General features: G+C 40.5%; 1 protein-coding gene across 1 annotated transcript in view; it reads left to right on the top strand.

Annotated features, from left to right (window-relative positions):
* TENM4 (teneurin transmembrane protein 4) overlaps window positions 1-26,293 on the top strand; it is a 2,614,134-nt gene that overhangs the window by 1,320,803 nt on the left and 1,267,038 nt on the right. The window contains exon 7 of the mRNA XM_032488752.1: window positions 776-853. The gene's annotated coding sequence lies outside the window, so the exon portion shown is untranslated. The remainder of the gene's footprint in view (window positions 1-775; window positions 854-26,293) is intronic.

The following is a 26,293-nucleotide window of genomic DNA, read 5'->3' as shown; positions in this document are numbered from 1 at the left end:
TGTGAAGGCTAAAGAAATCATTGACATCAAACTATTAGTACAGGGCCTGGCATGTAGGGAACATTCAATACGTTTAACTGTTCTTTTTAAATGTGAAGTTGACTGTCATCTCTTTTTTCACACTTTTAAAGCAGCTATTTTGAAGTCTTTGAGACATTTTATATTTTCTTTTCTTTCTTTTTTTCTTTTCCGTTAAATACCATGGAGCTAACACTATGATAAGGTGTTGGAAGTAATTGCAAGATAAGCCAAGGACTGGGGGGAGGAGGCTGTAGAGAAAACAAGCGCTGGTGTATATGCAGTGTCGGCTGTGTGCAAGGCAGTGTGGGGCCAGCTTAGCGTGTCTCCTCCCTCATCCTCACCACAGGCTTATGGGGTAGATGTTACCACTTTCCTTTTACAGATGAGGAAAATGACACTCCGAGTCATTAAATCATTTGGCCAAGGCATTTCTAACATGTAAAAATGTCTTTTTTTTTTTTTCCTCTTCTAAGATATAGTTCCTACCCATCAGGAATGCACTGAGTACAAGTCTGTTTCCAAGAGAACCAGCTTGTATACCCAGGAATCTTTAGAAGAAAGATCCAAGAAAACCCTCTATTGCTGTTTTCTCAGTTTTCAGGCCAACTATGGCTTTTAGCTGCCTTACCCCATTTCCATAAAGAACTCTCATTCATTTCCTATTATTTTATTCCCTTCTATAAACTGTGACTTACCAGATTTAAAGTAGACAATCTCCGAGTTTACATGTTTCTCTATTTTTTTTTGTTCTTAGGATAAACATTGCTGCTGCTCAGAAGGAAGCTTGAGTCATGATGTTCTTCTTTGACACTGATGGAAATGTCTAATTAAGGTAAAGAAAAATCATATATATATATATATATGAGATTGAGTTTTCTTATACATAATCTATGGTCAAGTGTTTATGGTTTGCGGAAACATGTTGGTGGACGATGGGGGAACAGAAGAGCAATAACTGTGGTGTTATCCTTTTCTGTTTTGTCTCAAGCAAAATCCTGAGGGTTAGCAGTGGTGTTCTCAGCAGAGTTTTGTCAGTAGAGTCCATCACAGTTGGTAGGGGTGACTGGTATTGCATGTGCGGATCTCTGTGGCTTGAATGGGCTGGTTTTCTTTCTTGTGAAGCGTTGTTTTTCATCTTTGGCAAAGTCCAAACGAGAAGACTTAACCTTTATTCGTGATGCAAGGGGGGAGATCTGACACTTAGAGGATTCTTACTGAGATTCCCTCTGTTTAATTTAACTAAAATAGATTATAATTGAACATAGATGAGCTAAATTTAAGTAAACTTAAGTAAGTTGCTTGGTATATGAGATGAAAACCTTTTCCTCTGCCCTCTCAAGTTTATGGTCTGGGGCTTACAAATTAAACTGGAAAAAAAACAGATTCATAGAAGAAAAAAGGCTATTTACATATGCAATGAGGACACACATGAAAGTGCTCAGTGATGAGTAATTCAAAGGCATGGTAATATTTGGGGGCTTCTGTGCCTGACTTAGCAGGGAAGGCTCCTATGGGAAGAACAAATAGGTTTCTTAGGACAGACAGTGTTTTTTTAGGAGAACAAATGGGAGATAAGAAAGTTTGTGATAATGACTGTCTGTACAGGTATGAGTGGTCTTTCCGTCTTCTTCAGGGCCATAAAGCTCCACAGGAGAGGGGATTTATGGGCTGCTTACTCCTCTCTCCTGGGAGCAGACCCACCCTGAAGAGGGAATTTGTGGCAGTCCTCATTTTTCAGGCCTTCCTGCTTTATTCTGATTCTCTCCTTATTCTATCAGATAAGAGAATCTCTAAGAAGGCTCCTTTCTGCATCTGTTGAATCTCAAATGTCTTCAGCTGAAAATAATCTTTATACCAACTCTGGTGTTCCTAGTGGGTCCCGAAACGGGCTATGAGAAGATATTTCTGTATTGTTCTTTTTTTCTGTTAACATTTTATAGTCAGTTATCTTTTTAGCTTAGAACGATAAGTATTTAGTTTGGCCTAGCTGAAAATACAGTATCGTTTTAATAGGAACTCATGAGTAACCACAGCTCACGTCTGAGAGAGAGAATTCTAAAGGAAACTTTGTGGTATGTCCCTGTGATGGTGACGCTCTTACAGGTTACCAAGGAGAGACAGATATTTAAGTTACACCAGCTGATGGGAGATTATTTTGGAAGCACCTTGAAAAAGTCAGGAAACAGAAGAAACCCTCTGAACAATCACAGTCAGGCTTCATGAAGAACAAGGACATTCAGCGTGTAATTGTGACCCAGAGCTATAGCTTAGACCACTTCACCTTGGCGAAACTTGCTAACTGCTGAGAACCACTACTGACTGTAGCACTTGGAGAGGGGTGAGTCTCGCCCTTCACTCCCACTAGCATAGCTGCCTCTGCTGCAGTCTGTCTTGTGGTTTTTGTGCCATACTGAAGTGCTCCATGCATCCACGTTCCCAGTGTTGAAGGATCAGATTGAGTTGGTTTGCCACTCTCCATTACAGGACATCCTAGTGGGAAGAATCCTTTTGTGAAACATCCTCTCGGTCCCTGGATTCCTTTATGTGCTGGCTGTTGTGCAAATACATGTTCCAATGAGTTATGGTTAGGGTAGCAAGTCTACATGGCTTAAACCTGACAAAGTGCAAGGTGCAGTTTTGGCCTCTTTCCCAGGAAGGGGCTGTGGACTGTCAGGCACTTGTAGAAAAATTCCCGTTCTTTGGATGCTGGGTTTCTGGTCTGACCAGACGACAGACTGCTGATTCCTCACTCATGGCAATGTCTTTTAGGAATACCAGACAGGCAGAATTCCCCTGGTTCATATGTGTCTAGATGACTGCAACCTACGTGGACTAGTCCAGTAGAAAGTCTGCCATTGAAAAGTAAAGCACAAACTTGGACCATAAAAAAATAAAAGACAAGCTATAAGGAGCAGCATGCAGGACAGACTAAGGAAAGGGAGGGGTACTTATGAAGGGACTGAGGGGAGATGCTTGAGAAAAGAAAGGCCCCGGGAGGGAGATGTAGGTGATCTCAGGCTTTTCCATGGGGGTTGCTTTACGAAGAGAGTCTGGGGTCCTTTGTGGGAGCGTGGAAGGAACAATGAGATGCCCTTTTCTGCAAATTGTAGGCCTAGAACCTGAAAGTAACTAACGACAGGCAACTTCAAGAAGACCCTTGATTCATCCACCCCAAAGGATCACAGAGTAGCCCAAGATAGGAGGGACTTGACCCAGTAACTCAAGAGAGAGAATGAGCTGGAACTTAATGAAGGCTGCCCTACTCTCCTTCTTCTCTACCCAGCCCTCTAAGGACTTGGAGCAATCTAAGACAGCAAACACCGCTGTTTCTCCTCTTGTTCTGAAGTGTTTCTCGGTAAAAATCAAATCATACCAGACTTCTTATTTCACATCAAAATAAATTAATGGGGATAAACTTTTCTCATTTTGAACTTTCCCCTGTTTTCTCTTGAAATTTGGAGGTCTTCTATTATTCAGCCTTTTACACGCACCTGCCAGTGACCAAATTAATGAAAAGTTGCAAATGATGCTGATGGAAAGACTCAGAAATTGGTGATCATGCTTAGGTCATGATGCATTTTTTTTAATAGATTTAAGTTACCTTGCTCTGGTTTTCTGTTGCATTTGTACACAGCAATCTAGTCATATTTTCTACTCATACCTAGTTCAGATACTGGGATTAACAGGGTCTTTTGTGATGGGGCTGTGCAGTGATCATGGTGCTCTGTGACTTTCAGGTGTTTTGCCACCTGGACAACGTACAGAACCACCTTTCAGGGTCATAGTTTTCATGCACGACTCCCACATGTGGATACAGTATTTGTTATTGTTGATTGTACTTTCCAGAACATCTTTCTACAGAACTTTATTAAAAGTTCTCACATGCAAAGGCTTCTATTTCCCTAGGTTTACCGGAGAGTTGAGGCTTGCTAGGTGGTAGCCTTTAGATAACCAAGCCCACTGAGATGCATGGTAAACTCAAGAAAATGCCAACTAGATGAGTTGCCCAGGATGGTCAGGAGGTGACCCTCATTTCTGGGGAAACTGTCCCCAGCCAGAGAGCAAATGAATGACCTGATACTGCTCTTAAAAAACAAAAGCTAAAAGCACTTCACAACCAGTTGACCAAGTCTAGGAAAGAAACAGGAGAGTTGGTCAAAAACATGTATTGAGTACCTGCCCTGTGCCCTGGGAATCAAGTCAGCTGAAGAGGAGAGTCTCTAGGCTGATCTTTTGAATCAGGAGAGCCAGTTTCTGGTAGGAAGAATCCAAGATGTGACTCATGTCCAGAAGCCTCCAAATTAATGGACGTGAGTAAGAGTTCTCCACCACAGAGATCTGGATGGTGAAATCCATGTCTGATCTCAGGGAACCAGCTTGTCTATAAGGCTAATGCTGGAACGCAGGTTTCCCAATGGCAGGCTAGAGAGAATGAACATTATCTAGGTAATCAAACTGTTGAACTCCAAGCCAACGTCCTCGAGAGATGACCAGGTGTTAAGCAACATCAACAAAATAGAAACTCTAAGTCTGAAGGGCAACAGTGACCATTAGAAGCAGAAAGAGGAGGCAGAGCCCAGGGACAGAAATAGAATGTCTGACGTTGATGGAGCCCTTACCATGTAAGTGCCAGGCACGGATCAATATCTACAAATTAACTTATTTAAAGGAGAATGATGCTAAGGGCATCCCCATCTTGCAGATGAGAAAACTGAAGCACAGAGAGTTCAAGTAACTTTCCCAAGCTCACACAACTAGGAAGCTGTGGAGTCAGGATTTGAACTCAGGTAATATGGCTCTAGAACCCATCTTCCCAGTGGTGACATTGCATATTGCCTGTGGAACTTCAAAGGAACTGGTTTGGACCTAGTCTTGAGCAAATGAAGAGAATCCAGGGTAAGTCACCCAAATGATATCAGGCCTTTAGGTTGCCCTTCTGGTTGTGTGTGTAGTCAGTGTGTGTCAGGCAGGCTTGATGTTAGAAGAAGGGGGCAGAGAATTGTCTAGTGGCCGGGAATTCAGGCAATGATCCCTTGCTCATTTGGAGCTTATCACATTTCTGAGTATGAGATGCTCTCTCTGATGATCCCTTCCTCATTTGCATTTTCCGCCAATGGGATGTCTGTCAGGTGATGTGTCTGTAAGTCAGACCTAGCAGACTTGTTCAAGGGGAGCATCTCCACCATTCAGGCAGGAGCTGAGCTGTATCTCTTTCCTGTCTGCCAACATCAGGATACTCGTGGGAGCCAAGCTGAGGCCAGCCCCGTGGCCCCAACGCCAACAAACAGAAGCCACGATTTAATCACCTCTGAGCTGGCGCCAAGTGTCCTCCACCTTCAATTGCATTTCCTGGCCTTGTCTGAGTGCAGGGTTGGCAGAGGTGACCCTCTCTCACCCTTACGAAACAGAAGGTCTCACAAATTTGTCTGGCTTTGCTCCTGGGAGACCATCCAGCTCCTTATTGCATGCAAGTTTTTGCAACTCTTGTCCTATTAGAAAAGGCTTTTAGCATTGCAGCTTGCAAGCAAAATCCTAAAATAAGACTAGAGAACTAACTCTGATTACCCCCTCCCTCCCCACCAAGCACCACTTTTGCAAATAAGGAACCACATAGCCCTTTCCCCCACTCCCCCTTGCCACGCGCTCCCCTTCCCGCCTGAGGACTCTAGGAAGCAATCTCCTTACCAGGGAATTGTCAGGAAAGCACTGGCTGACAGGTTGTGTTATTGCTTCTGATCCCATTGGTCACATTGTGTAACATCTTAACTCCTAACCTAATCCGATGGATGCAGCTTGACAGGGCATAGCAGGGATGCTGGTCCTGCTTCCCGCAGCTGTATTTAAGACCCCGCCTCCCTGCCAGCTGCTGGCAACCTGCACAGCATTCAAAGCACTTTAGGGCATATTTCTCAGTCAAAGTAGATGCAAGGGCAGCAGCCTGTCCCTACCTACAGGGTTAGGTCCTGAGAAATACCTGTGGCCATTCTTGATTTCTTATCTGAAGAAGATTCAAGATCTTAAGTTAGTGTAAGAAATAGTGGTATTTAGATGACTGAGGTTGTGAAGACCCTCAGAAGCGCTTTAAATATTTTATCAGATTCAATAAAATCATTAAATCCATTAAAATGGCCATGTCAGTGACATCTTACTCATCTTCAACTTCAGATAAGAGGAATGAACAATTCAGTTCTATGGACCATCACTTCCTTAGGAGAAATTTTTAGCTTGTGTGTTTTACTTTGTTGTAGGCAAGTGCGTGCTAAGAAGAATTTGTTTTTCTGTGTCTGGTCCTCCATCTAGATATTCAGGGACTTTCTGATTTTATGGCCCAGGGTTAATGCTGTTGCTCTCCTGGGCCCCCTATGTGCCCAAGATGCAGGCTCAAGTCATGTGCTGTGACCTTTTTTACACTGCCCCTCTCCCACCCCAGGGCCCTTCTGCTGACCCTGGAAGGTATAAGAAGAGGAGTTCACACTCAATTCCCTTTTCTTCTCTCAATACTTATTAAAGGCTCTCATTCTTGTTCTGCCTCAAAATTAACTCTTTAACTCTTTAATCTAGCCCAACCCCCAATTACTTCCCAGTAGCTCTGGAATCATAGAGATCTAACACTGAGCCATCTCTGACATTTACGAGCTGTGAATTCTTGGACAAGTTATTGAACCACAGATGGCCTCAGTTCCAGCATCTGTAAAATGGGAAAGTACTATTTCAGTTCTGCTGGGTGGTTGTAAGAATTAAGTGATGCAATGCATACGAATTGTTTAATAGTGTCAGACACATAGAATGTGCTCAGAGAGCATCGTTTTTAGGAGTCATGAATGTAGGGATGACCAGTGTGGGCTTTGGAATGAGACTCATCCAGGTAAGTTCCTGCTACCCTTAAGGCTTTGAGCAAGGTGACTTCTGTGAACCTCACTTTCCTCAGCTCTAATAGGAAGATAATAGTACAGTGAGTCCTGTCATAACAGGAAAAGTGGGGCATAAAAACTCAATGCCATAAAACAAGGGGCTTTATTGGTGAAATAACCGGGGTAAACCTTTATAGCCTGCTGGCCAGAAGGCTGAAGAGTCCACACCTGGGCAGCCTAAATCTATCCCGCTTCTGACTGTGCCTTGGCGCCCCCAGGTGGCAGGCGTCCACTGCAGCGTCAATATTAGTGGGGGCTATTCTGCAGACTGTGGCTCGCTGGAGTTTTCCCCACTTTCATGTGGCTTGTCTTGTCTCCGCCTGTTGGGCAAGGAGAATGTTGGAGACTTAGAGACCCATCTTCAGCCTCTAATTCCAAGACAAGGTTGACTGAAACGTCACTGCCTGATCTCACCTCCATCTGCAGAAAATAACAACTTTAACCAACCTCTGTTTCTGTCTGAAAGTGGGGTTGAGCAGAGAAGGAGCACTAATTACCAGTCACGTTATAGGAAATCGTGTTACCAAGGAGTATTTCTGTCATGGAGTTTTATTGTATCTATCTTTAAATTGTTGTAGAGTTACAGATTATACATTAAATGAACTTTCTCAGTCAGTGCAAGCTGCTATAACAAAATGCTACAGACTGTGTAGCTTATAAACAACAGAATGTGATTTCTCACAGTTTTGAAGGCTGGGAAGTCCAAGATCAGGGTGCCAGCATACTCAGTGAAGGCCACCTGCCCGGTTCACAGACAGCACCCAGTCAGGGTCCTCAGTGGGTAGATGTGGGCTAGGGCTCCCCGTGGAGCCTCTTTTATGAGGCACAAATTCCTTTCATGAAGGTTCTGCATCATAACTTATGTACCTTCCAACACTCCACCTACTAATACCGTCACCTTTGGGGGTTATGAATCCAGCATCTGGACTGAGGGAGACACACACATCCACACCATGGCACGCACTTAGGCAGTTCCTGGCACATTCTCACTACATCATAAGAAATGATAATATTGATAAATATATAACATCTAACTTTAAACAGGAGTTCTTGGGTTTTCTTGAAAGTATGAAGAAGTAAACTGATGTAAACCAGAATTGCATTTAATAAGAACTTCAAGTTGGGAAGAGACTACTGCAATTCTACAATATTAGAATCCATGAAGTTTGCCACCTAAAATAAATATGTCTGCAGCCCATGAAGCAGATTTGAATTAAATACACATGATGAGTCCATAGGTTTTTTTGCTTCCGTAGACTGACAGGACGGGCACCTGTCCGACCTTCACACACCCCTCAGTCAGAGCTTGTGTGACTCCCTGTTACATATTTAAAGATTGATGTTCATTTTAGTAGAATTTCACCTGCAAAGGACTGTGTGATTTCCCCCATGTCTGTAAATTCCGAATGAGCCCTGACTGGAAGAGAAGCAGGGGCAGCCAATACAATGGGGCAGAGGTCTTCCATCATCCATAATATCTGTCTTCATCGATAGAGGCTGGTCCTGAACTGGGTTTCCTAGGACACATTGTTGGTGCTCAGAGCACAACCATCATAACATGTTCTTTAAATATTCTTTGAATAGTAGTTTTAATTCCATTTCACATCACTGTGCTATATTCCATGCTAAGTTCTAGAAGTGAAAAGTAAGAGACATGGCTGGTCTGTAGTTTTAAGGAGTTCACAGTCTTAATGAAAAAAAAAAAAAAGTAAACACGCAAGTATGTGAACTATAATAATACAGAGCAGAGGGCAGGTTGGAGAGAAAAGAGCTTAAAGTCAGAGAGACCAGCAGAAATGTTTGCAGCGTTCCCAGTGAGAGAAGGAGGGAGAGGGCTAGATAAGGTCACTGGCAGCAGAAATGGAGAGAAACAGAGAAAGGAAATATCTGAGCTGAGAGTGAAAAGAAAATTTAAGAAAGGGGACAGCTAAAAACTTAGAAAATCAAGGCTCTCAGAAAAGAATAGCTTTGAATTATCCAAATCAAAATGGCTGCATTTCTCCCACTGTCAGATCAATTTCCAAGGAGTTTAAGCCCCTGGTAATTCATTTCAACGCCTTTGAAGGCATCTGTGGTGATCAGTTAGTTGCCTGATGCATTCAGAAACAAGCTACTGATGGAATGTATGTGTGGTTTTTTTTATATAGTTTTATTTCTTTTCGTTTTGATCCCAAAGTGTTTTAGAAGTTAGAAGGAAGCTGTGAGTCATATGCTGCCTACTTAGGGAGGCTGGAGGTGGGTGATGCCATCACCAGCTGATAGAAAATCAGGTTGCGGTTTCGACTGTTTCCCAGCGTCTCCACGATGTGACATTAGGAGATGATGGCTGCAGTTATGGGGAGACATTTTTTCCCATGATGTTCATAAATACACTTTGTTAGGCAGTTATGTCAAATTATAGATCAAATTCCCCTCCCTCTCTGGGAACAGTCTGCTCCTCTGCAGTTTGAGTTGCCTGGGAGAGAGGACCGTGCTCACCGAGAATCTGGAACACAGGTGTGCGACGTGGGATGTTATATCTACCTGCACTGTTTGTGTAGGAGGAAAAGGCAAGATGGAGGGGAGAGGGACACCCTGAGAGAACTCTAAGTCTGGAAGACAGTGTTTGCCTTTCAGCTGAATACTGAGCCTGGCTGAGATGCAGAGCTGGCCCTTCTAGGCTGATGGGATGGAGAGTTGGTTATTGAAGGACTGACACGTATCTTTCCTTTCTGGGTTGGGGTCTTGTATTTTGGATCCATTGAGCTGATAAATTCATTCTTCTTGGGGGTTTTTGAAGAGCTCTGGAGAAGAGAACACATAGTGAGATTAAATAATCCTGCTTGTGTTGCTCTAGACACTCTGAATTTCACTTTATCTGTAAGATATGACTCCCCTAGCAAGATTGCTAGAAGATGAAATAACATGCTATATTCTAGCCCACCGGCTTCAGATATTAACTAACCTAGGGCCTGGCCCTCAAGGGTGTCAGTTTCCTCTCGCCTGTCTGTCCTGCTCGCAGTGGATGCCGGCTGAGTGAGAGATGGGCTTCCGTCACAGTGCCACCAAGTTCCATAGTGAAACCTTCTGTAGTACATGGAAGGCCACCTTAATGGGCATGTGACTGCCTAGGGATCTTGTTAAAATTCACACTCTTACTTAGTAGCTTTTGAGTATGGCCTGAGAGTCTGCATTCTTAACTAGCTCCCAGGTGATAAGAGATGTTGGTGGTCCCTGGACCATGCTTTAGTATTAAGAACTGACCAGAACTGGGTATCAGTATGGTGGGGCTGGCAGGAGGACATGGAGAAAAGACTTGTGCTGGAGGGTCTTTTCTTGTAAGGGAAGCTGGGCCTGCTTCTTTTTGTCATATGTATTAATTTTTTGTATTTTTTTAGGTTTCACCTATAAGTAATAGTATATACTATTTGTCTCTTCTATGTCTGACTTGTTTCACTTAGCATAATACCCCCCCAAGTCCATCCATGTTGTTGCAAGTTACAAAATTTGATTTTTTATGGTTGAGTAGTATTCCATTGTGCATGTATACTTCATCTTTTGCCATTTCAGTAGGTAGTCTTTTCATATTGTCAGTGGTTTCCTTTCTGTGCAAAAACTTTTAAGTTTAATCTGATTCCATTTGTTTATTTTTGCTTGTATTTTGTTTGCTTTAAGAGACGGATCCAAAAAATATTGCTACAGTTTATGCCAAAGAATGTCCTGCCTATGTTTTCCTCTAGGAGTTTTATGGTGTCTGATCTCACATGTATGTCTTTGATCCATTTTGAATTTATTTCTGTATATGGTATTAGAAAATGTTCTGACCTCATTCTTTTACATGTAGCTGTCTGTACTATTTGTGTCAGTGCCATACTGTTTGTTTTAATTTTTTATTTAAGTGTAGTTGATTTACAATGTTAGTTTCAGGTGTAAAGCAAAGTGATTCAGTTACACATATACATACACATATATTTTTTCTCTTCAGATTCTTTTACATTATATGTTATTATAAGAAATTGAATACAGTTCCCTGTGCTATACAGTAGGTCCTTGTTGTTCATCTATTTTATATATAATTATATGTGTCTGTTAATCCCCAGCCCCTAATTTATCCCTCCCCACCCTTTCCCCTTTGGTAACCATGGTGTGTTTTCTGTGTCTGTGAGTCTGTCTTTGGTTTGTAAGTAGAATTTGTATTTTTTTTAGATTCTGTATATAAGTGATATCATATGATATTTGTTTTTCTCTGTCTGACTTCAGTTAATATGATAATTTCTAGGTCCATCTGTGTTGCTGCAGATGGCATTATTTCATTCTTTTTTCACTATTTACAATAACCAAAACATGGAAACAACCTAAATGTCCATCAACAGATGCCTGGATAAAGAAGATGTGACGTATATCCACAATGCCATACTTTTGATTGCAGTAGCTCTGTAGTATAGTCTAAAGCCAGGCTGCATGATTCCTCCAGCTCTTTTCTTCTTTTTCAAGATTGTTTTGTCTATTTGGGGTCTTCCTTTTTTCCATACTATTTTTAAAATTATTTTTTCTAGTTCTGTGAAAAATGCCATTGGTATTTTGATGGGGATTGCATTGCATCTGTAGATTGCCTTGGATAGTATGGTTATTTTAACAATATTAACTCTTCCAATCCAAGAACACTGTCTTTCCATCTGTTTGTGTCATTTTCAATTTCTTTCATCAGTGTTTTCTAGTTTTCTGAGCATAAGTCTTTTACCTCCTTAGGTAGGTTTATTCCTAGGTCCTTTATTCTTTTTTGTGTGATGGTAAATGGGATTGTTTCCTTCATTTCTTTCACTGATAGTTCATTGCTAGTATATAGAAATGCAACAGATTTCTGTGTGTTGATTTTGTATCCTGCAACTTTGCCAAATTCATTGATGAGCTCTAGTAGGTTTCTGGTGGTGTCTAGTTGTTGATTATTATTTTATACACATGGACATTGGTATTTAGACAAGGTAAGTAACTTGTCAAAAAATCACTCAAAGAGTACTTGGAAGATCCCAGCATAAACCTGGTTTTTCTTTAGTTTTTTTTTTTTCTTTTAAAGAATGTTGTTTTGTTATTTCTGTCTGTTTTCCCCATTCAAATACAAATTTTTATCAACTTCTTGGGTTTTGAAATTAAAACAAAGCAAAACAAAATTTAAATTCCTATTTGAATTGTATAAAACCTATACATTAAGGGAAACAATTAGAAAACTTAATGACAATTTTCTTATTTATACATTCATCTCTTCTTTAAAATAAAATGTCTGTTAATGTCTTCTATGCCAAGTAATATTCTAAATATAAGTGATAGGGAGATGAACAAAGTGTAACCCATGCCCTCAAGTACCTTAGCAATGCAGAGGGTAGACAGATACATAAACAAACAATCTTAACATGGTTTTGTTGACTACAACCATTCATAATAAATATTTTTATTAATTTTGTTAATTCTAACAAATATTATCTGATTTATAAAATGTCCTTGGTGTATAATCTACACATAATAGAGATTTACAGTATTTTGTCTAAAATCCTTGGGGCCACATATGTCTTGTAATTCAGAATTTTGAATGGTGATACAGTGCATATTCCATATATCACATAACGCCCCCAGCAGAGTCCAGGGAAGAAACCCATAATCAAACATATTAATATTTCTGCCGCAGTATAAACAATCACACTAAAAGGCTTCACAGCAGCTCAAATCAGTTTTTGCATCAAATGAGTGATGCAAGATGTTTAGTTTTCAGAATATTTTGGATCTCAAATTTGCAAGGAAGACTTGTGGATCTATGATGCTATTTTCTTTCTTTTTAATATATATTAGTTTTATTTCTGTGTTTGCTTTATTGCACCAGCTAGACCTATATAATTAACATTAAACAGTGGTGGACAGTGTGGACAAACTTGTTTTATTCCTAATTTAGAGATCTGTGTCAGGTGCCCCCTAATAAAGAATCATTTGGTTGAGAGTTTAAAATAAGAATGTTCATCATATTAAGAAGGGATTATTTTATTCCAATGTGAAAAATGGAAATGTTATTAAATTTCATCAGATGTATTTAGAGGATATTAAAATAACCATCTACTTTTGTTGTTTATTATCATCCTACTGATACACTTCTATTGCATTATGCAATTTTCTTATATTGAAACTGGGTGTATGCCTATTGGATTATTGAATCAGCAATATTAGATTATTAAACTCTATTTTAAAACAGTTAATTTCCAGGTTGGAATCTATGTTCAGATGGTTTAGATGGTTTTGTTTTCCTTTTATTTTTGCATAATACCTTATCACCTACGGGGATCAGGACTGAATCTGGCTCGTAGAATGGACTGGATAGTTTCTCCATCTTCTACTCTCCAGAATAGATTATAATAAATGTATTTAGATATTTTTTGAATGTTTGAATTAAATCACTATTTAATGTCTCAGGATCTAAAGCCTTTTGGGCAGCTTTTAAAGGGCTTCCTGTGATTCTTCCTCAGTTATTAGTCTGTTCTGATTTTCCATTTCTTCTGTAACTTTCCAAACTTGGTTATCTCTTATTAGATTGGGAAAATTAGAAGTTAAAGGAGGAGGTGTGTGTGTGCTGCCCAGCTGTGAATGCATATGTCTTTATGTTGTAGAATTTATGAGGGTTTTTATTTGCTCTTTTAATTTTTTTTTTTTTAACTTGGGACTTCATTATAAAAGATATTTGATTTGGGCCCACATGTTCATCCATTTATCTTTCACTGTGCTATCTTTGAAATTATGCTTTTAGGAACAATTAGTTTCCCAAAAAAACACAGCCTGAAACAACGTGAGAGATCATCTGGTCTAGTCTATTGATTTTCGAAATGGAAAAACTGAGGTGTCAGCAGGTGAAACAATTTATACAAGTTATAATGTCCGGAAGAAAACCAAGCTCAACTTAGCTAACAGACGGTCTTTTTAAACTAAACATAGCCATGGAGCACCATACATATATTTTCCTTCCTTGCTGACATCAGAACCACTGCCCACTGCTGGCTCCCAAGTGTTCTGCCCTCCACTGTGTGTGGGCTGGTACACAAGACCATCATGGTGTCCAGCAGCCTAATGGATATGGTTGCCAGCCTTTCAGCTCTATTCTCGAGGGGCAGATCATCAAATCAATAAACTTCTTAGACCTCGCTTGCTGTAGAGGGAAAGACAGGAGCAGTCCTAGGCACTATCTGTGGTCCTTAATTCTCCCTTCAGTTTACATACTTATCTTCATTATGAAGCATTGCTCAAAACCCAGTTGAGGGTGTTACTTATTTGTTTTATTATTCATATGAAAATTACCAAAACATGGAATGTTGAAGGTTTGATTGTAAGGACTGAGAACTGCATTATGCCTAGGTAAAGATCAATCTCGTTGATTCCGAAGATGGCTGTTTGTTACCCCGAATGATCAATGCCTGCCATCCTGTAGACCAACCATGAAATTACGTCACGGGCAAAGCGAACATGGGTTCTGACACTCACCCTTGCCTGTATTAAAAAACATGGCAAGGACAGCACTTTACTATACGAATGTTCAGGTATAGAAACCAGCTAGTAGGTTAGTCTGAGTCTCCAAGAGCTGGACTTAATGCAACTTACATTATTTTCACTTCATCTATTGGAGACGTTATTTGAAAGCTTTTGTTTTAAAATGTTTCTGTGCAGCGCAAATTGCTATGCCTATTCTTTCGTGCATAACGAATATACAAAATAACAGTAATAAGAGTAACTACATTCACGATGCTGAATAATGGTAATACCGGGAATAAGGATGCTGGGAGTCTGGGCCAGCAGAGTGAGGCAGGCCGAGGCTCGGAAGGGTAGACGGTATCTGAAGATACAAGAGCAGAGAACTAGTGGGTGAGTGTGTCAGGAAGGCCTCCTCTGAGAAACTCAGGGGGTAAAGGTTTTTAAAAGTTGAATTTGATGTTAGTTTAAACGCCCAGGGCAAGAAATGGGAGACAAAGCTGGTGAGATTAAGATCTATGTAAACAGAGAGGTAGCATTAAAAAATAGAAGTAAATGAAATAAACAAAATCAAAACATTTTGTGGTGGGGGACCGGTATTAAATGACATAATGAGTATAAAGTACTTAACACAGGGAATGTCATTTCGTGCTCAGTAAATGTTGGCTATTAGAAAATGGAGTTTTAAATGTCTATCTCTTTTTCTTTAAAGCTTAACCTTTAAACCCTCCTCCTTTCCGTCTTCATATCCTGTCAGCTAATACCTGCAAAGCATTTCCTATACCTGATCAATTCTCACTGTGTCCGGGACTCCTTATTTGAACCATCATCATCTTTCATTCGTAATAGCACCAGAATTGGTATCTCTGTTCCCATTGCTGTCCCAGGCAGTGTGTCCGTCACCCAGGAAATCATGCAAGTCCCTTCGTCGCTCAGGCACTCCCCAAGACTTTCGGGTGCACTTAGAAGCTTGCACAAACCTTTTGCCACGGCCTGTAAGGCTACCGCATGATCGGGATGCTGACCGCCTTGTCAGTTTCATCTCCAACCACCTCCTCACTTACTGTACTTTTCTTGTAGATCTTAAAGAAAGACAAGCTCTTTCCCTACCCCCTTGGCTCTTGCTGTGTCCTCTGCCACGAATATTCTTCCAATATATCATCTGGTTTCTTCTGGGTTTTTTTTTTTCAAGATTTTATTCAAGTAGAAGCTTCTTTGAGATTACTCTGATGGCCTTGTACCTAGAATGTTACCTTCTCATCATTCTCTATTCCCTTGATGCCTTTTTTTTTCATATTCTGCATCATTGCAATCTGAAATTTTATTACACATATATCCATTTAATATAAGTATTATTTATCTATTTTCTAGTTTGTAGTCTGTTTCTCCTATGGAAGTTATACTCCAGATGGGCAGGGACTTGATCTAGCTCATTTGCTGGTGTGTCCTCCAGCGTCTGGCACCTACCGCCGTTGGTGCTCAATAAATATCTTTGGGTGAATAACAGAATAGTAAGCTCTTCTAAGGATGTGTGTTTGTATTTGGAACAGCATGCCAAAGACAATGCAATAAGGTACACCAAACAAAGTATATGTGAATGTGAGAGAGAAGAGAAAATAAATGTTGGCAAATAAAAATTAAACTAGTGGGAAGGGTTTTCCATGAAGTCCATTTCATAATCATACTTTGCACTTTGCTGGATGGGTTATATACTTGACTTTGTCTGTATCTATTTGATAGTCTACTGTGTGCCAAGAACTTTCAAATACATCATTTCACTTTATATTTAAATATTTATACACATTATATGTATGTATATTAATATATATTAATAATATATATCAAATGAGATGATGTATTTGTGTGTGTGAAAGAGAGAGAAAGAGAGATAGAGAGAGAGAAAAAGAGAGAGAGAGAGAGAGATAGATAGATGTCAGTCAGCTCAGAGGAGTTGATGTTATTATGCCCTCTGTTTATTAGCTAGGAAGACCAAAGCTCAGAAAGGCATGGTTATTTGCTTACTATCACTCAGACAATGGAACCACAATATTAAATAAGAGTATAAGTAATCTTGAAGCTCAGGCTATCCCATGTCCACAAAAGTTGTTTTTGAAAGGTTTCATTTCTTTCTCCCCCAATTTCTGGCTCTGTGACATTATCCAGATTAGTTGACCCCTCTGATTTCGTTTCCTCATTTGCAAGATAAAAGAAAGTAGATTGAGTCTGTTTATCTGAAAAAGTTGCTGCCCATTCAGAGGAAACCATGAATGTGAAACACTGAGGAAGGAAGTTAACTATTCATCACTGGAGGGGGAAAAAGAAATCTCTCTGTAGGGAGAACATTATAGAGCCAATGGAGAAAGAGAAGCAGAGAAGAAAGATGTTGGGAAGGTCTTGATACCATTTGAGCTCTGTGTCCAATTGTTTCTGAAGCCAGCCCATTCCTTCCTTTCCCACCATTTGTAATTAGTAGATCTCCCACTTTGACTTAAAGTAGCAGAGTAGCTGTTACTCACAATATAAAGCTATGTGGTTAATACAGCGCCCCACGTTGACTGCCTAGGTCCCTTCTAACATAGTTCCCATCACACGGGGAATCTTTCTGCTTATTTAATCCATATACATTTATAGCGTCTATCTGACACTATGGTCCAAGAGCATAATCTTAAAAAAGATTCAGTTTCTGTCCCTAAGGAACTCTAATCAGAAAGCAGACATTTGAAAGAAAGGTATGCGTATTACATGTGTGCCAAGTGTTACGGTGAAATTACATTTAAAGTGAGCCCCGAGGGATAAATAGGAGTCCACACCACTTCCCATTTGTTCACACATCCTTTTAAATCAGTCTTCAATTTGAAAAAGAATATATACATATATATGTGTGTGTGTATATATATACACAAATCATGGAATGCTGTATACCAGAAATTAACACAACATTGTAAACTGATTATACTTCAATTAAAAAAAAATGCAAAAAACCAAATCAGACTTCAGTACCTTTTCTAGACAAGCACTCTATCCATGGAGCTATACCCTCTCCTTCAGTACCTTTTCTAAATCCAGTTAAAGTTTTAGATAATATCCTCCGGGAAACAAATGGCATTTCAGGTCAAATGGTTATTTTAGGCTCACAAATACATATTAAAGACATCATATGCCTTTCAGTGCCACAAGATCATGAGTACATACCCCACTGCAGTGGTCCTTAACCTTTTGGGGACTCATAGACATCTTGGAGAAACCAGTATCATCCTTTCCATGGAAAAATGTGCACATAAAAGTTTTGCAGACAGTGCCGTGAGTTCTGTGATGCCTAACTGAAATTCCCTACCATACAGAATGAACCAGTGATACCCTCATCAGGCCTCTCTTGGGGTCAGGACTCCCCTAAATTCCCACCCACAAGCAGGTGCTCAGTGCTTCTGCCAGTAGAATCATGGCAAAAATGGAGGGGACTTGCTAAAGAGCTTTACAAATACGATTTACCATCTACACCCTGAAGCCCCAAAGTCATAATTCACTAGATGAAGCTTAGGAGGAAAATAAGCCATTCAATCTGACTGGTCCTTCCAAGAATGAGCTATTCTCCAAGAAGCCAGGATCTAGCTCAGGCGTCTGGCTCTCAAACAAGCATGAGTTATGCAGCCTCCATCTGGAGGGCAGGGTATACTTCCTCTCCACTGCTGCACAAGATGCTTCCTAGCCATAGTTGTTGAGTTAATCAATCAAATTTTATTTTTATTGCACCATTCTGGAAAATTTGCTCATACGCCTTTCCAGTAATACTGAAAAGAAAAATAATCCATACTACCCAATTAAGAATAAAACATATGTCTTCTTGATGATGTCTGAGCTTTGGCGGTTCCAGTGGTCGTTGGCTCTTGAAGTTACTCAACATTAAAGGCAAGATAGACAACCAGGGTAATACCCACAAGCAGATAAGTCTCATTATAACCACCAGGAAAGAAAATAAAGAAACCATTTAAAAAGTTAGGGGTATCAGATGCCCTATTGTCTAGAAGCAGAAGCAATAATAATAACAGGCATTTATCAAGCACTTTCCCTTCTGTGAGTTCAAAGAGCTGACCGTGTAATATTTAATTCGCCCCACAACTGCTATCTGATTTATAACTTCTCCAGGGCCCAAGACTTGAGAAACGAAGGTCTCTCAGGCTTTCACTGATGGTCTTGGCTGATAAAGTTGCTGAGGGCGTACATTTCCTGGCAGTAGAAGAGAGAGAGCTAAAATCTAGAATGGAGGTCATGGGGTTGATGTTGGGTGCTGACATAGAATAAGGGCACAAGGTCAAGGTGGAGCCGTCCCAGGAAGAAGAGACCGCCAGGAATGCTTATGAGCACCATCACCCTGTGAACAGGCCTGGCCTCGGGGTAGCATTCTCAGCCTTCCGGCTCCATAAACCCCATCCTGTTAATGGCCGAGAGTTGGTGTTAACTTGAGGGGCTTGCTGGACTGTGACCCAACTCCCAAGACACACATTCAAATTAGTGGGGAAAGTGGGGCTAGGGATAAATTAGGATTTGGGGATTAACAGCTACTATATATAAAATAGATAAACAACAAGGACCTTCTGTTTAGCACAGGGACTATATTCAATATCTTGTAATGAGCTGTAATGAAAAAGAATCTGAAAATATGTGTATATAGAACTGAATCACCTTGCTATACATCTGAAACTAATGTTGTAAATTGACTACACTTCAATAAAAATAAGATTTTTTTAAAAAAGGCAAAAAAAATAATTTAAAACATTAAACCAGAGTAGCTATCAGTGTATCCACTTAAAGAGCAAAGGTTGTCCTTCCAGTGACGGCATGGCAATGTTAGCTCGTCAGATGTCTGACTGGTTTCCCAGTATCCAAAAAACACACAAATAAACAAAACAGCTTTGGGAGCTGAAGTACTGGTTGTTTGATGCCTGTGGGATCAGATTAAAGGGAACTTTTTCTTGTTCTTTGAGGGCAATTATGGACAGTTTTTCTCTCTTTATCCCTGCTTCCTTTCTACCTGCCTCCATTTTTCTCTCGTATATGCAGGTCTTTTGAGATATGATTTTCTCCACCTATAATACTGTCTCCCCATACCTACACACACAAACACACACACACACACACACACACACACACACACACATACCCTTTGGCCAAGTCCTATCCATTCCTTAAATGTCCAATTCCTACAAAGTATTCTCCCAATACCAACCTAAATTCTAGTATGTGATCTCAAAGCATCACGCACTTCTCTCCATGTGGCTTTCTATATGTTTATGATAGAGCACTTATCATGAGGAATAATAGTTAACTTATATTTTTTCAGGAGACTGTAAGTTATTTGTGGACTGAGATGAGTCATATCTTATCCGCCTTCCTCTCTATAGCACCTCACAAGGGAGGCAGCATATCCAGAACATATACAATACATACATACAATAGCATACATGTTGCTCTTAAGAACAACAATACAAATTTTGGCCGACATGTCTACAAGATTGAAATGTGCCAGGGGCTGTGCTAAGCATTTTGCATGCATCATCTTATATACTTTTTGCAACTTGTATTCATGTACCATGATCATCATTTTCAGGAAAGAAAAATGAAGCTCTCAGAGATGGTTCCTCTCTTAGTTTGAGTCCCCCAGAATCAAATCCCAAAAGCAGGATTCAGGAATAAGTAGTTTATTTGGGAGATGATTCTAGGGAACCACCATGGGGTAGTGAGGAAGTAAGACAGGAAAGGGAAACAGGTAATAAAGGGTGCATTATTGGCCAGAGCCCACGTGGGTGACTAGAACTCAATCCCACTGGGAAAATGCAAGCAGTCAGGAGAACACATACCTGAGAGTTAGCCCATTGGAGGTGCAAGGGATTTGGGGTATTTGTACTCTACCTGCCATAAGTCACTGGGTGAAGTCTGCAGAAGGATGTTGGGGCATGATTCTCCAGTCTTTCTCAGAGCAGGCTCAGCCATCATGCAGTTTGTCGGCAAGCAGAATGCACTGTAATGGAAAAGGCTAAGGTGACATTGGAAAAGTTCCACTCAACTTCCCATATTTCATCAGGGACAATATTGGGACATAAACCTGAGTCTGTTTGACTCCAAAGTGCATGCTTTTAATGACTGTTTCTATACACTGTGTTAAATAAATGAATAAAAATCAAAAGGAAAATATAAACAAAATGAAGAAATAAAGATTGTCACGAAGGATTTTTCATTAGAGCTAAGACAGAGTCTAAAGAAGCTTCTCTTTCCACAACTGAAATGTTTCTAGATTCAGTGTCTCTTCCTTTGGGGATTGCTGCAGTGCTGTTGATTTTCTTTCTCTTCATACTTCCCATGATAAGGGGACTCCTCCACTTTTGTTCTCTCTATTCTTTCTTGAGATATGATAATATCCTAGTTTGGATACAATCAAGTCTTGACCTATCCTGAGAGCCATGCTGTTTCTATGGTGATCACCCATATATCAGCTCTCCGCTGCTAGGCATTGATTTTCTTGGTCTAAAGCTCAGATTACTGAGGGCACAGCTTACAGTTGCCAGAAAGCCCTGCATCTTGCTTACATGTTTCTTCTTTCTTTTCTTCCTCCCTTCAGATACATCATCTCGCTCCATGCAGCTTCCAGAATTAGTTTGCAGCCCCAAATTTAGTCAGTCTACTTTATTGGTGAGGTAGCGGCTCACCTCTCATAATGCAATAGCTTTGTTTTGAGAAGAGTCGTTTGTTAATTTAGTTCTTGTCCATCAAATCCTTTTATTAAACAAATAATCACCTTTGTACAAGTTATAGTCTCAACCACACCGTGAGCCTTTGTTTGCATGTTTTCTGTACTTTGTTTATGAGTGAAATAAATCCTTACCTTCAGTTCAGCAAATATCGATGGTGCACCTACTGTGTGCCAACCACCATGGTATTGATCAAAAGATGAATGACACGTGTTGCCTGTTCTTAAAGTCTAGAGGGAGAGACAGACATGAAACTGCCATGTCAGTGCATGGTGACATGTGGTGTCATAGAGTAAAGCAGAAAGTGGTATAAAAAAGCACATACAGGATAAAACAGCTGACAGCAAGGACAGGGAAGTCCCAGAGATTACGCGGAGGGCGTATTTGTGCCCTTGGGTTGAAAAAAAACAACTCCTGCAAAGGTTCTTAAGTGTATGCATGTATGTTTTGTAAAGATAAGTGCAAAAGTTTCCATTTGATCCAAAAGGAGATTGGAAGATAGGTGTCCTAGCCATTCACTTTTGCCCTCCCCTCTCCCCTGATGTATCAGCTCAGCTGTCTACCGTGGGAGGCCCACCTCTTGGATGGCCACTGTAACTCAGACTAATTCCTCACTGAGAGCCTGGGGGTTCAATGTGGACTCTTTCCTCAGATAAAGAGTCTGAACTTTATTCTACAGGCCAGTGACATTTCAAACTGTGTTCCATAGGCTGCTTGGATTGGGCAGGGGGGTGGTGAAATAGAGAGTAGGGTGGGGAGCGGGGGGCTGGCAAACAAGTGCTGTTCGGGTTCTTCCCTGAAGCAGCCCCTTTCATTGCTACTTTCCAGTGACACTCATGGCCAATGGAACACAGGAAGGAAGGAAGGAAGGAAGGAAGGAAGGAAGGAAGGAAGGAAGGAAGGAAGGAAGGAAGGAAGGAAGGAAGGAAGTTAGGGGAGGGGAGGGAGGAAAGATACTATGATAACTGAGAGGTATAGAATTTGAAAGGTGTTACATAGGGGAGTGAAACAGTGGATCCTGTTTGCGATTTAGAAGGAGACTTTTGTCATCAGGGTATGAAATGAAACGCAGGGTATGAAACTAAGGAAGGAAGATCAGTGAGGTGGTGAAATGCACCAGGTGAGAGGTGACTGACCCTCCAGGACCATACTTGTGGTTACGGAGAGGAAGAGTTGGATCCCAGATACAGTTCAGGCATGTAGTCAGCGGGACTTAGTAAGACGCCGGATTCTGGGAAAATAATGACATATGTTCACAGAGTTCTTATAAAGATCAAATATTATGAAATGTGTTTTAAACTGCATAGAGTAATGCACATATTAATTATGAGTGTTATTTTGACTTGATCATGGCTGTCTTTATTTCTAGTCAGTGTTCTTTCCGCAAGTCACTCCCATGATTCATTGTAAATTGAGCTTTCAACTAATTGGATTTGCTGAAAGCAATAGAGAATGCCATTTGGCTACGTCCTCTCCAGGGAATGTTGATATTCAAATCTCCAGGTCATTATTTAGAATCCTCAGTTCCAACATGGGAAATTTAAAATTGGAATGCACGTTAATCTCTAAAGCAAGCTCTCCTTTGCCTCCGGGATGAACAAATATTTGAACTTGAGAAAGAGGATCTTTTCTGCAGTTTACGACAGGTCTTTGACAAAATTCTCCCACAGTGAGTGGTAGATCCTGATAGTCTGAAGGGGCAGTACGCATTGTGGCCAGTACCCTGTGTTATTGATAAATGAGGGTGACGATGATGCAGGTGGTAAAGACGAGGAAGACAATAATCATCATAGCGACCACATTTTAGCACCTACTCTGTGCCAGGAAATATGCCAGGCACTTGCTATGTATCAGTTGTCTCATTTAAGCCCTGTAATACTGCTCAGTGTATCACAATTTGATCGTTCAGAAAACTAAAGCTCAAAAATTTTCAGTAAATTGTCTAAGGTCACGAGATTTGATCTCACCCCAGTCTGCCTAGCTCCCAGTTGCACACTGACTATTTCTAGGTGGAAGGATTGAGTACCCAGAAGTTCTCTTAAACCTCACCCTGCGGTCTTACCAAGTGAGGCTCTGGCCTTATCTCCAGGCACAAAGCTTTATCTGAATATTGGCCCCGGGCACACTAGAGTGGGCTTTCCTGACTGGGGGTGTCAGTATATTGAGTAGGCCTCCCTAAGCAGAGAAAGTGACAAGGGCTTACACAAGGCTAACTGAATGCCACTGTCTGTCACTCTCAGAAATGTGAGCTTAGCGTGTCCGGCTAGCTAACAGGACTGGTGGGGCATCAACTAGGACATTCTTCTAGCTTCATGCTGATGTAGACCTTAGAGAAATTGAGTAAGAGAAGTCACAGCAGGCGCTCAAGATATATAACTGTGAACTGAAATGCATACTTCACATTTCTGTCTAGGGCCTGCAGGGACTCATGGCAGAACCAGGCCATATTTTTTATGAAGTTTTTAGTTCTTTATCCTCCTTCCAAAGAGGAATACAGCTCCACACTGTGCCCAATCCTTTTCCAGCCCTTTCCTTTCAGCTTCTGAAGAGCGAAGTCTCTGAAGTCAGACTGCCAACGTGTGTATATCCCTGCTCAGCCACTTACCTACTATGTGACCTTCAGTGAATTTTTTTTTCTCTGAGCCTGTTTTCTCCTCTATACAATGGGGAAAATGAAAGGGCTTTGTCATGGGATTTTCAAGAGGATAAAATTTTATCATACATGGAAAGATCTTGGCTTAAAATTCAGCACATGATAGATACAAATATCATCATATATGTGTCTGTGTGTGTACATGCACATTCATACACACATATGTATTGTAAACATACATTTTCAGAGAATGGAGGGGAAGCACCAGATAACAGAGAATGCCTCATTTTGGAATTCTGTTTGAAATCCCTCCAATGTAAGTTGCTCCAGTCTGTATTTTCTCATTTGTGAGATGGGGAAGGGCCACCACATTCCCGTCACTGGGTTATTGTTATCATTAAGTAAGACAATGTGTATAAAAAGGTTAGCACAGACCTGACATTTAATAAGCCATCAGTTGCTGTTCTGGAAAAGGCTATGAAGACCAGGGAAACAAACAAGAGGTGAGTCAGAGAGTCAGTTTCACTGATGGCCCTTTTTCCCTTTTTTCTCAGAATATATTTTAGTTGTACTGCTTACCTTCTCTGACCCTCAACCTCCTCATTTGTAAAATAGAGACAATAATAACTTGCTGACGCACGTCAGGATGCAGCTCTAGATGATGGGTACAATGGATAAAGACGTAGACAGAGGCGCAGGTGGAGATGTAGATGTAATAAATGTGGTTAAGTGGCTACAACAGGCCTGGTAGATAGTGGCTATAAGTATATCTTAGTTTACTTTTTTTCTCCTTCTTCCTTCCTCCTTTTTTTTCTTACTTGTATTTTCATGTCCAAGTCTCCACATCCTGGATTTCTTTTTATTCTGTATTATAATGATCCAAGTTGATCCTATGCCGTCTTTCCACACTAGACTAATTAGGCTCTAAAATCCTTGTAAATAGGACCAATGTCTGGTTCATTTGGTTCACAGTGCCAACCACGTGTCAGATGCAGAGAAAAGATTCTACAGAGGTGTGTTGCGTGTGTGTTGTTTGTCAGTAGGTGGGGAGAAAATTCAGTTCCTACTTAGCAACTGAAGGAACTGAGCGAGATGGTTGTAAAGGTGGTTATGAAAATAATTTCTTGAATCGAGTGAAAGGAACAAGAGTATCATTGGTGTTAATCTTGGCCATAACATCCAGGGTCAAAGGAGACAAGGAACATACTGGTCATCTACTGTATTTCAGATTTTCCACCAGCCATCTTGATATTCAGTAACTTGGCCAGCTATTCAGCTTTATGACCCATGCCACAATACTTCCCTTTCCTTCTGTTGTTAGCCATACTGCTGCACTAGTCCAGACATTTTCGTACAGATCCCTTCAAACACCCCATGTATAAGTCAGGTATGCCACTTAGTGTACATACGTAGTGATCAGACAATGGAAAACAGCTTCACGGTCCTACAAGCCCATAATCCAACATCTCTGGTGAATTCCTTTTGCCTAGATTATGGCCTTTTAAAAATGTGATGAGTATGAAAGCTTTAGGAAAATAATCATTTAAATAAGAACATATGTATCTTTGACAGTCCAGCCTAGATCCAGGATTCAGTAATGGAATCATTTAGTGCCTCTCACCCTGAACTTGGCTCAAAGAAGGAATGTTAACAGATCTATGAAACTTAGTGGGTGAAGGCCTTTGGGAAATCATCTGGAGATAATTATGAGGCTCTGAGTTGTTGACCCCCCCGTGCTCTGTCTTCTCCCACCTTCCCTTTCCAACACTCAACTCTCTCCAGGAAAGATAAGGATATATATATATTTTGCTTTTCTCCTCAAAATAGCCTTGATTTTCTGAGAAGTACTATGAAAGTATGAAATATTCTTGGCTCCAACATAGTATGTAATAAATTGTCATAGTCAAGCAGTAACTAGTAATTATAATAATAACTAATATGTACTACATACTTAATATATGACATACACTCTAGCATGGAGTCCCACAGTATTCATTTTTTATAACATTAATGATTTAGGTACTTCTATTATCCCCATTTTACAGGTGAAAAAATTGTGTCTTAGCAAAGTAAAGGAAAATGCCCGAGGATAACTCTTTATCAATCAATAGGCTTGGATTTGAACACAAGCACTTTGACTTCAGAAACCATGTCATTACCTCTTCTTTATAGTCGTTTTGCTATAGAATTTGTCTTTTCACCCAAAATTCACCCCATGGTTATTAAGAACTACAGTAGACTGTGTGTTGCTTGGCAAAGGGAATGCAGGCATTCAAACACACACCCTCTATCTTCTAGATAATTAAGAGTCTCGGAGCAACACAAGTGGTGTTCCTTCGTGTCTTCAGGATCCTTCAATGCTTATTGAACATCTGCTGTTTTCAAGGCCCTGAGCTGGATGCCAGGAGTATAAAGATGAAAGAACAGAATTCCTGTCTCAGTGCAAGGAAGGCAATTACAGTGCATTCAGGAAACCACTGTGACCCCATTCCTAGTCTCACTCCACTCTGTGGGCACATTGTAGGATTTGTCCTTCTGGGGTCATACGC

The sequence above is a fragment of the Camelus ferus genome, chromosome 10, assembly GCF_009834535.1.
Source record: "Camelus ferus isolate YT-003-E chromosome 10, BCGSAC_Cfer_1.0, whole genome shotgun sequence".
NCBI classification, from domain to species: domain Eukaryota; kingdom Metazoa; phylum Chordata; class Mammalia; order Artiodactyla; family Camelidae; genus Camelus; species Camelus ferus.
The sequence above is the reverse complement of the archived record's forward strand: the minus strand, read 5'-3'. Positions and strand labels throughout refer to the sequence as shown.